The sequence below is a fragment of the Chlorocebus sabaeus genome, chromosome X (genome assembly GCF_047675955.1).
Source record: "Chlorocebus sabaeus isolate Y175 chromosome X, mChlSab1.0.hap1, whole genome shotgun sequence".
NCBI lineage: Eukaryota > Metazoa > Chordata > Mammalia > Primates > Cercopithecidae > Chlorocebus > Chlorocebus sabaeus.
The window spans coordinates 5,969,308-5,979,001 of NC_132933.1; positions in this window are offsets into that span (position 1 = coordinate 5,969,308).

A 9,694-nucleotide genomic window follows, 5' to 3' on the forward strand; every position below is an offset into this window, starting at 1 on the left:
TGGATGATCTTGATGCTCATTGATGTTTGACTGTGCTTAGACATCGAAGAGTTAGGTATTGTATTCTTCACAGTCTGGGCTTATTTATACCCCTCCTTCTTGGCAAGGCTTTCCAGGTATTCAGAATGACTTGGGTGTTGTAATCTAAGCTGTTTCTGCATTACGGGCCACCCCAAGCACGGTAATGCTATGGTTCTTGCATATTCATAGAGGTACCACACCTAGGTGGTTTTAGATAAGATCTGTAAGAATTCATTGGATTACCAAGCAGAGACTCTCTTGTTCTCTTCCTTTCTCTCAAACAAACAGAGTCTCTCTCTGTATGTGCTGAGCTGCCTAGGGCTGGGGTTGGGGTGACACAAGCACTCATGTGGCTGTTTTAGGCCAGAACTGAAGCTAGCACAGCACAGAGTCTTGCTCAAGGCCCACTGTAATCACTACCTGGCTACCACCTGAGTTCACTCAAGGCCCCAGGGCTCTACAATCAGCAGGTGGTGAAGCCAGCCAGGCTTGTGTCCTTCCCGTTAGGGCAGTGAGCTCCCCCAGGCCCCAGGCAGGTCCAGCAATGCTGTCCAGGACCTAGGTGCTAGAGTGAAAAACCTCAGAAGTCTGCCTTGCATTCTCCTCTACTGTGGCTGAACTGGCCATCAAACCATGAGATACAGTCCTACCTGATCTCTCCCCTTTCCATAGGCAGAGGAGCCTCATCACATGGCCACCACTTCTACAGGCCCACGGGAGTACTGATAGGCTACCATTGATGTTCACTTAGGCCCAGTGGCTCTTTAGTCAGCTTGTGGTGAATTCTGCCATGTCTGGAACGCACCCTTCAGGGCAGTGGCTCCACCTCTGGCCCAGGACAGGCCCCAAAATGCCATCCAAGTGCCAAAGCCTGGAACTAGGGACCCAAAGAGCATGCTTGGTGCTCTACCCCACTGGCTGAGCTGGTACCTAAGGTGCAAGCGAAGGTCCCCTTTTCCCTTTGCTTTCCTCAAGCATAAGGAGTCTCCTGCCATAACTCCCACAGCTGGGAATGTGCTGGGTGTCACCGGAAGCCAGCATGTCTCAGAGTCTCACCTAGGGCCCATGGCATACTACCTGGGAACCACTGCTGGTTATTCAGAGCCAAAGGGATCTTTGGTTAGCAGCTGATAGATTCTGCCTGGACTGGATACTTCCCTTCAAGGCAGCAAATTCCCTTCTGGCACAGGTTGTGTCTAGAAATGTCATCCAAGACCTAGGACCTAGAAGGGGCTACTATTGAACAACAACAACAAGCCAGGAAATAACAAGTATTGGCAGGGATGTGGAGATACTGGAACTTTTGTGTTGCTGGAATGTAAAATGATATAACTGTTGTGAAAAACAGTATGTGATTTCTTACAAAATATAAAATAGAATTACCATATGAGTCAGCAATTTCACTTCTGAGTATATACCCAGGATTACTGAAAGAACACTCTCAAGGAGGTATTTGTATATCCATATTTATGGCAGCCGTATTCACAATAGCTGAAATGTAGATGCAACCCATGTGTCCATTGATTAAAAAATGAATTTAGGCCGGGCGCGGTGCTCAAGCCTGTAATCCCAGCACTTTGGGAGGCCCAGACGGGCGGATCACGAGGTCAGGAGATTGAGACCATCCTGGCTAACCCGGTGAAACTCCGTCTCTACTGAAAAATACAAAAAACTGGCCGGGCCAGGTGGTGGGCACCTGTAGTCCCAGCCTGCCCCAGGTGGTCCAGGGCTGGCAGCAGGGGCGGTCCTGGATTATTTGGGGTCCTCTATCTGGGCTGGGGACCTCCTCAGTCTTCCCTCAGTGTCTCATCTTGCCTTCTCACAGAGCCTGGAACCGCTACCCTCCGCCGATCTCAAACTGCCCCTCAGAAGGAGGCCCTCGCTCTCTCTGATCCCGGAGGCGCAAGTCAGTGGCTTCACATCTCGCCACGAACCCGGGGCTTCCCTGGGTTGACAGCAGGGATGGAACAGGATTCTGCCAGGATGGGGGTGAGGGTGAGGGGCTGTGGGGTTGGGGGATGCCCTTCAGTCCTCCCTCAGGTTTCTGACCTTGATTCCTTGCAGAATCTGGACCCCATCTTCTGCGGAAGGTGTCTGCTTCCTTCACACCAGGTTTCGGACTCTGAGTCCCCTGAGGTGGCAGTGGAGGGAGGGGTGTGGTCAGGCGACAAGGCTGCTGGGGTCTTCCAGGGCTGACAGGAGGGGCTGAGCTGGATTCTGTGGCCCCTCTATGTGGAGGAGGGTGGGCCCTCAGTCCTCACTCAGGAGGGTCGTCTTCCTTGCTCCTGGCTCTTTGATGAAGTCATGGGGTGCAGATGCTCTGTTTCTGTCACCTCTGAGCATTTGCCCAGCTCCACCCCTTGCAGAGAATGGCTGCGGGTCCCAGGCCAGGTGCTCCCTGGGGGGCTGCAGCAACTGTGATTGTAGTGGCCTCTGGGAGGAGACGCCCACCTTCCCACGGGGGTTTCTCCCCAGCCAGAGCTAGAGTTTGCAAACCTTTTGTCCTAAAAGATTTATTTTTACCCTGAAGAGGCTGAGCGGCAGCAAAAGATTTGAAATTTGGTTTTGAATTTATCTAACATTTCATGGTCCAGTTTAGTGATTTTCATATTTTAATTCTCATTCATGTAGTAAGGAATAAATTTTACTTCTCTGCAATTGTATGGTACATTAACTTGGTATATGTAGATTATACTTATATTTATGTTTATATACATAAACACATATATGTATGTATATAGGTTTATATTATATACATACAATTATATGCATTTATATGTATATGACTTTATGTATATATTTATACATGTATATATGTATACTATGTATACTTATTAAACACTAGCTACTCATAATATGTGTGATTCACACATACTTCCCATTCTATTTCTAGTTCATTCTTTATATTTCATTAAAATAATAAGTTTTTTGAAAGTCAGTCCTCTCTCACTGTTTCAGGTTTTTATTAGCAAAACTCTGGAGCTGTAGTTTCTCAATCAACCTGAATTTCCTCATGTCCTGGTATTACCCCAGGGCTACCCACATTGTATATTGAAGTGCTGCCTCAGATTGTGCAATGATGTGGGGTGGAATTTTAAAATCTTTCCTCCTACCCATCCTGTAGTCTTCCAGTTTGTAGACTACAGACTTCTTCAAGTTCCCTCTGGCCTGCCCCACCCCAAACACAAGTACCAGTTCAACACAGTCATCGTCCATTCCCAGGACTTTCTCTGTTTTCTAGTTTAGATTTTATTGCTGATATATATATTTTTTCTTTTTCCCTTTTGTATTTTTCCAGGGTTGATTTTGGGAGCAGAACGCAACACCTGATCTCGATTGTCACTTTGGCAGCTACAGGTAAGGCACTTTACTCTGTATTTTGTTTAAGTAGCATTTGCATCTTTGCCATATTCTGTTCCCTGATGATTAATATGGTGTACTGCTTCATTTGCTTTATATTTTTTTTCCTAACTCTGTCATAAACTTGTACAGTTGCCTCCATAAACATCTTGTATATTTTGGTTAGGCTTCTTCTTAGTTGTATTTTGGATTTTAATTATGTTGTGAATGATATATTTTTTATTTTATATTCTAAGTGTCTCTTGTGTGACAGGCCTTTGATTTTGCTGTTATGATCTTTAATATGCTCTTTTCTGAAGTCTCTTCATTTGCATATTCGATGCATCTGTTACTTTCAATTTTCTTGATGATTACATTGTGAAAAATACTATTTATTTTTAATCTTCATACCTCGTTTCAATTTTTCTTTCCATAGCTCTCTTTTTCATTTTGATATCCATTGCAGCTATGGACGATGGTGGAATGAGTATATGTCAATGACTTGTCCCTGCTGTGAATGAAAATACTTCTAACATTTCAAATTCAAGTATGCTTCCTGTCAATTTTAGGAAATCAAAGTTACTTTTAATCTTAGTTTGCTAAAAGGTGTTAATTACGAATCACATACACTTTCTTTCAGAGGATTTTTCTGTACCCATTTTTATGATTGAATGCTCTTTTCTACTATATCTTGAATGTAAGGAATTACAATGGAAATTTTTTCTAATATTAAATAATATTTTTATTCCTTGCATACAGGCTGCTTGTTCCTTTAGTCAACTGCTGTGATGAATATATGATTATCTATTTAGGACATTTGCTGTGATATCAGTGAACAATTGACTCACGTGTTCTTTTCATGTAGGCTAGGGATGTCTTAACCTGTTTCTTCAATCCAGAAGAGAGAGCCTGGGAGAATGAATTGAATAATTGCCCATCCGTTTTTGAGGCTTTGGAAGAGCTAAGATGATTATTAGTTTTCCCTGACCATTTGGTAGAACTGGCCTCCAAAACTGCCTGACCTGGAACATTTGAGAGTGGCTTGAGCTTTCAATACACTTTCAGTTTGGATGTACCATTGGTTTTATCCATTCACCTCTTGAACGAAGTTATCTTTGACAATTATGAGTAAGCTGTTATATATTTTTGTACATGATTTTGCATATGCAAACCTAAATTTTCAATTCACTTACACAAAATCTAGAAGTACCATTGCTGAATCTAATGCTGTCTTTGTTTCCCCATATAAGAAATGACCAAAAGACCTTGTAGAGTAAACGTATCATTTTTCTTTTCTACCAGCAATGAATGAGAATTCCACAGCCTATCCAGAATTTGGTATTTTCAGTTTTTTGAATTTTATTCATTGTAATAGCTGTGTAAGGAAATCTTACTACTGTTTACATTTGCATTTTGTTGAATAATTATGCTGATTATCTTTTCATTTTTTTGTGATCTTTATATCTTCATTGGTGAAGTGTCTATGAATCATTTACATTTTTATTGGTTTCTTTGTTTTTATATAGAGAAGTGTTAAACGTTGTTTATTTACTCAGTATGAAAGTACTTTGTCAGCTACTGAATTCACAAATATTTTCTTCTCATCTGTGGCTTTTTCCCCCATTCTTGTAATAGTGTCTTTGTTTAGTAAACTTTCTATTTTAGAATATTTTTTATTTAAATAAATATTGCAAAGACAGTTAAGAGAGTGTTCATATGCATTATACCCAATTTCTTCCATTACAATCATCATACTTTAATATGATACATTTATCACAACTAACAAGCAAATATCCATCCTCAGCCTCCTTTCATTGTTCCAGGATCCCATCTAGGGTACCACATTATCTTAGTCATCATGTATCCTTAGAATCTTTTTAACTGTGATGGTTTCTTGGATTTTTCTTGTATTTGATGACTTTGACAGTTTTGGAGAGTAAAAGCAATTCGTGGAATTACACCTCATTTGGAATTTTTCTGAAGTTTTTCTCATAATTAGACTAGGGTGATGGGTTTATGGTAGGAGGACAAGAGAGATGAATTGTCATTTTCATCACAAAATATTCTACCCCTATGACTTATTGCTATTGATGTTGACATTCATCATCTATCTGAGGTAGTGTTTGTCAGGTTTTCCTTCTGTAAGGTTATTACATTCTCCCTTTCCATATTGTACTTTATAGAAGAAAGTCGGTATGGGCAGCCCCTTAAGAAGCAGAGAGGTTCAGCCTCCTTGGGAAGGGGTGGTATTGATATGAATGATTTGGAATTGTTCTCAATGGGAGATTTGTCTATTCTCCCTCATTTATGTATTTATTCACTCGTTGATTTATCTCCAATGAATTCATGGTTATTTATCATATGTTTTTGAGTATAATCCAATACCACTTTATTTTGTTGTTCAAATTGTTCCATCTTTGTCCGTTGGGAGCTGTTTCAGTTGACTTTAGTGTTCCATTCACATATCTGCTGTATTATATTTGTTTTTAGCTCTGTCTTACTTTCTGTCATAACAAGATGGCGCAAATATACTCATTTGTATGTTTCTTGTTCCAGTCGTAGAATAATTCATATTCCATGGATTTCTGCTTACTTTTATTGGAGAAGAGTATTAGAATGCTGGATGTGAGTGCTAGGCATGCTCATTGTTCCTGGGGAGTAGTTGCGCCTAGCTGTCTCAATTGACAGAGCAATGAAGTGTATGTGTGTATATTAACCTGAGTAGATACAAATATCTTTAAATTTTTACATGTGCAACCCTCTGTATGCATATTAAGCTGAATATGAATTCTTACTGATATCTCAAACACTATTACTACAAGGAGCTTCTAGTCTGCTTCCTTTGTTTACCTATAAACATCCACTCCAACAGTCAGTAATCTAACACCCACAATTCTTCATCCATATAATTAGTTCATGGGTGTGTGTGTATATATATATACACACACATATATATTTCAATATATATATTTCAATATATATTTCTATATATTTTTCAACATATATTTCTATATATATTTCAATATATATTTCTATATATCTTTAATATATATATTTCTATATATATTTCTATATTTCAATATATGTATTTCTATATATTTCTATATATATTTCAATATATATTTCTATATATTTCAATATAATTTCTATATATATTGAATATATATATTTCTATATATTATATATGTATTATATATATTGAAATATATATATCTATCTCTCTCTCTCTCTCAATATCCTTAGTGGTACCAGAATTGTTAACTCCCTATCTGTGGGAAACAGCTTTATCAACTAGACTATACTGTTTTAATATGGTTCCTTTTGCCTTCAATCATAGACACTCCCTTCCACAGTTATATAGGCCAGCACCATATCCTCTGATACTCATCAATGAGGTTGTTTTATACATTTGTAACACAGTTAGATTGTTTTACCATGATCTATATCTCACCTTGGGATCTCCCAACCTCCTAATTTTTTAAAACTTCACATACATTAAGGTTTACTGTTTGTGTTTTAAGGTTCTGTGCTCTTTGAGAAATGCGTAATGTAATCCACCTTCTGATAATAAATAATCCACAATGGTATAATGTAATTCATCACTGCAGTATCCAAGAGAATAGTTTCACCAGTCTAATAAATCTCCTCTGCTTATCCTAGTCATACCTTCTCCCCACCCCAGATCCCTGGCCACAACAGATAATTTTATTGTCTTTACAGTTTCGCCTTCTCTAGAATGTGAAATAAATTAGATCATATACTACCTTGCCTTTTCAGAGTGGCTTCTTTTACTTAAGACTAAGTATTTAAGATTTATTCATGTTTTTGTGTGCCTTGAAAGGCTTTTTTTTTTTTTTTTTTTTTTTTTTTTTGACAGAGTCTTGCTCTGTCGCCCAGGCTGGAGTGCAGTGGTGTGATCTTGGCTCACTGCAACTTCTGCCTCCTGAGTTCAAGTGATTCTCATACCTCAGCCTCCCGAGAAACTGGGATTACAGATGTGTGCCACTATGCTCAGCTTTTTTTTTTTTTTTTTTTTAGTAGAGAGAGGGTTTCACCATGTTGGCCAGGCTGGTCTCGAACTCCTGACCTCAAGTGATCTACCCGCCTCGACCTCCCGAAGTGCTGGGATTACAGGCGTGAGCCACTGCCTCAGGCTGAAAGGTCATTTTTGATCAACGAGTAGTGTTCAATTATTGTTGAGCCACAGTTTGTTTATTCATTCACCTCTAGAAAAACATTTTGGTTGCTTCTAGTTTTTGGCAATTATAAATAAGCTGACATACACATTCATATGTAAGATTTTTTGTGTGGAGATATGTTTGCAAATTAGTTGGAAGTATGCCTAGGAGTGGCAAAACTGTGTTCAGCTTTGTAAAAATATCAACTGACAAACCATCTTTGAATGTGGCTGTACTACTTTGCATTCCCAGTAACAAGGGATGAGAGTGCCTTTTGTTCTTCATTGTTGCCAGCAATTGACATCGTCAGGTTTTTTTTTTAATTTTTTAATTTTTATTTTGGGCATTCTAGTAGGTGTGCGTCTCATTGCTATTCAATTCACAATTCCTTAATGAAATGTGATGTTGACTCTCTTCTCTTTTCCTTATTTTCCTTCTGTATATCTTGGTAATGTGTCTGTTCAGAGTTTTCACCAATTTATTAATTGTGTTTTCATAAGTTTTCTTATTGTTTAGTTTTAAACATTCCCTGAAGATTTTGGATTCAAGTCGTCTATCAGATATATGTTTTGCAAATATTTTCTCAAAGTCTGTAACTTCTTTTTTTCTTGTTTTTGCTAGACAGTGTGTTTTACAGAGCACTATTATCTTTTAAATTCTAGAATATGTACCTTATCAATTTTTTCCTCGATGGGACATGTTTTTAATGTTTTATCTAAAAACCCATCACCAATGTGAAGTGACGTAGATATTCCCCCTATGTTTTCTTCCAGATGTTTTATAATTTTTCATTTTATATTTGAGTCTATGAACTATTTTGAGATAATTCTTTGTGAAAGATGTAAGGCTTATCTAGGTTCATTTCTTTGCATATTGACATGCATTCATTCAGTTGTCATTTGTCGGAGAGATTGTCATTTCTCCAGAGAATTGAATTTGCACTTTGTCAAAATTCGGTATATTTTTTGGGTCCCTTTCTATGCTCTATTTTGTTCCATGACGTGTGTTTTCCCTTTTGCCAATATTACACATTGTTGATTATGGTGGCTTTACAGAATACCTGTATATAAAAACTAACATCAACCATGAGAAGTCACATTTGTAGTAATTTCCTTTATGTGATATAATGAGAATGGCATTTTACCTCTGAGATCTTCCACTGAAAACCTATACCCCTATTCTAATAATGAGAAAAAAAAGTAAGACAAATCCCACTAGATGGGCTGTTTACTAAAGAGCTGACCAATATTCCACAAAATGTTAAGATCATCAGAAACAAGAAAAGTCTCAGATATTGTCATGACAAAGAGGAGACTAGGGAGACATGACTAACAAATGTAATGAAGTGCCTTGGGTGTGATCTTGAAAGAGCAAGAGAAAATTCAGTATGACTGAGGACATCTGATAAAGTATAGACTTCTGCTAAAAAAATTATGTATCAATACTAATTCATTAATATAGAAAAATGTACAATCTAACGTAAGATTTAATAACAGGGAAACTGTGTGTGAAGCATTTGGAAATTCTCTTTATCATGTTTGCAATAATTCTGTAAATCCAAAACAGTTTAAAAATCTAAAATGTATTTAAAAAATAAGTCTTGGGCCGGGTGCAGTGGCTCATGCCTGTAATCCTAGCAATTTGGGTGGCCGAGGCGGGCAGATCACCTGAGGTTGGGAGTTCAAGACCAGCCTGAGCAACATGGAGAGACCCCCATCTCCACTAAAAATACAAAATTAGCCAGGTGTGGTGGCACATGCCTGTCATCCCAGCTACTTAGGAAGCTGAGGCCGAAGAATCGCTTGAACCCGGGAGGCGGAGGATGCCGTGAGCCAAGATTGCACCACTACACTCTAGCCTGGGCAACAAGAGTGAAACTCCGTCTCAAAAAAAAAAAAAAAAAAAAGTCTTGGACCCCATTAGAAATAACAAGTGCAGCCAGTCCTTACTCTGAGTATTGACACTCCAATGGAAAAAGAATAAGTGCTTTTATTCACCCTTCTGGTGTATTTCAAGGTATCACAATAGCTACAGTTCATAAGGGAGAGTTCTTCACTGAAGATTTGCAGCTGAGGATAGTGAAGACTATGTTTCACAAAAAACAAACAAACAAACAAACAAACAAAAAACACAATATCTGAAACCCCAAGTGACAG